We start from the raw sequence: 3,070 nt of genomic DNA, 5'->3' as shown, positions 1-3,070 counted from the left end.
TACATTAAATCTTTACTCCTGGACAAAAATGGTGAAATACACTCCCAGAATTTGCTGGCATACATCTTGGTGGCAAAAGAGGAATCAGTCTTAGAATTAAGATGATATAATAGAATTAAAATAGTAGAGAATTTGTGAGGTAATACACCAAGCTATTAAATTAGGCTTCATCTGAAGTTCACCTTAATGCTATGCTAGTGTTTTCAATTATTTGTAACAATAATTTGCCCTTTACAACCGAAGAAGATTGAGCCAGGTTTTGTAATATGCAGATAAAGCCATCCTATTTGGTATACTTGTTAGTTTTATAATTTTTGTCTTTATATTCTTAGCAAGAATCAGCCTGGAACAGGCAGTGTGAGCACTTGTGTGGATGAAGGCTATGCAGCCTTCTAGACCACTGAGAAGACAAAGAATTTCAACCAGCTAGGTCATCCTGGATTAGGAATCAGATATTTTCATTGAGCCTCTGAGCAATTTTTGTTTTCCACAGTCTCTCTTCATCTTAGCCCCTACCTTTATGCTCTTTAAAAAGCAAGATACACAACATTGAAGAAGATTGAGCCAGGTTTTGTAATATGCAGATAAAGCCATCCTATTTGGTATACTTGTTAGTTTTATAATTTTTGTCTTTATTTCTACTGAGATCTTTGTGTTTTCATTTCTTTTTTTTGATTGGGCATTGCTCTTATATTGGAAACTAATAATTTCTGAATGAGTATCATAATTAAATATTTAATTCTACACGGTATATCTCTTTTTTGAAATTTTTGCTGATAAATTTATAATCTATGAGTAATAATTCTGACTCTTTTATCTCAATGTTTGTATCTCATTTATTTTTCTTGTATTAGATAAAACTTCCAAATCTATGCTTTAAATATAGATGTTTCATATTTAGTTCTGAGTCCACAAGTTATATATATATGTATAGTTTCTAAGTAAAAACAAAAACGTTCAGATTTTTATAGCTGTCTTTGAAAAGCAAAAGAAAATATCTATCAATTAACCACCTCCATTCTGACATACCAAACAGAACGTTGACACTGTCAGTGTCACCATTACAAAATCTAAAAAATTTAGGTGTTATAAATAAATCATCAAATTCTCCAACCTTGAAAGTAAATTATTTCATGATTACATGGTTCGAAAACAGGTTAGAAGTCCTAGTATGTCTATGTTGAATGCTGAATGAAGGAGGTAGTCAGAAAACACAGTACAGTGCAGATTTTAGTGGATAAACTGGGGCTTATTACAATAGATGATTACTGTGATAGTGGACATGACAATTAACCCACCAGTATTGAACCATTTTTCTTTATGAAAGAAAAGCCAACTGTTGAAAGTTAGCTAAGCTTTTTATAAAAATTGAGAGTGGCTGGATCTTGGGGAACAGAAGGCATTTATCTTTGCCTTAAAGCTTAACTCACTTCAGCACCTTATTTTTCCCCACTTGTGTCCTTACTCCCTTGAGTCCTATATTCCTAACTTCCTTGTGTTTAAAAGTTTTTTAGTATCTTCTGTCCCATGGCAGATTAAAGCAATCTTATTTATTAAGAAAAAAAAAAAAAACAGATTCTAAATGGGAGACATTATGTTATTTCTTTTCTTTTTTGTGAGCCCAAACAGACAAAGGAAAAGTCTTTTCCCTGGGACCCTTGTGAAAGCTCTCAGCTGGGTTGATTTCTCAATTCAGAGTTCTCTCTGTTAGCTCACATGGAGACTCATATGGAGAATTCTGTTTAATGTCTTGTTCTAATTCTCCAGGTGAACTGAAGCAGAACACTAAAGACTAGAAGACATTTTCCCTGTGAATAGCCAATCATGTCCTCCTGACTTCTGGTTGCTTCTTTGATTTCTCAGACAAATATTTTTATTACAGCAGTTCTGTATGTTCCATAAACCTGACCTAACTATATTCTGATTTTCCTTCTGCTCTCCTGAAGGGCAATACAGACACCTTTCAAAATTACTCTGTGGAATGCCAGAACACCATTATTTCAAAGGCAAATTTGTCTCATTTCTATAGCTCTGAAAAATCAGTTATGATTCTTCAGAAATTTAAATAGAGCTGAAGAAAAAAGTATTACCCAAGTGTTAAAGCAGTATAATGGGAAATTGCATTTATTTTGTCAGTTACTGTACAGCCTTAAGACCCCAAATATTATTATTTTCTCCATTGTTTTAAATATATCTGTTTACAAAAATAAACAAATCCATTCACATATATTGTATTTGATATTGGAATCAGATATCACAAAGTCTGTGTAGATCTGTGTAAGTCCACACAAAATATTTATAGATCTCCTTTGAAATGAATGAAATCATTGATTAATTCTTAAATTCAATGCCCTGTGAAAGATTGGTAAATCACTAGAAATAGCTTAGAGCAAACTCTTGCTATATGAAGATTGCTATTTAGATTTTTTAAAAAACATCATCTTGATTGCTAATCACGGACTACTGGAAGTGACTGCTGAGGGCACTGTGGGAAGCATTCTGAGGCTGAGAATCTACCAGCTGGAATTTTGTAGAAAAGAACGCCATAGGATTCTGTTTTGGACACGGAAAAGGAAGGAAAGACATGGGTGCTATTTACTTCCAATCCTTGGTAAGAGGCAGACACGGGGAGGCAGGGTAATGAAAAACTAGATGCGAGCTCATAGATAAATGGATTCATCTTGTGTCTTTATCTGTAAAGTAAAAATATTGGATAAGGCAATTGCTTAATCTTTCTTTCTGCTTAATCATCTAAATTCCAACATTTGGAGGGAGAAAATTTACAAAACTTAGGGTACTGTGACACAGTTTTTCACATTCATTTGTGTCCTTTAAGCTTAGCTCCCGTATTTGTTGCTATGAGATTTAAAACAGCATGTTTATTTAAGAAAACGTAACTATTAAATATGAAGAACTCTCTATATCAGTGACACTCATCTGACCTTCCATTTTATTATAGCTAATGGCCTCTGATTTTAGAACAAGTGTAGATATGTATACATAATATTAATTGTTGTTTGGTTCAGTTTTCAAAAAACACAAATTGCTTTTCACAATGTGATTTGAGTGC

This window comes from Galeopterus variegatus, unplaced genomic scaffold, assembly GCF_000696425.1.
Source record: "Galeopterus variegatus unplaced genomic scaffold, G_variegatus-3.0.2 Scaffold2931, whole genome shotgun sequence".
Lineage (NCBI taxonomy): Eukaryota > Metazoa > Chordata > Mammalia > Dermoptera > Cynocephalidae > Galeopterus > Galeopterus variegatus.
This window is presented reverse-complemented; position numbering follows the sequence as displayed.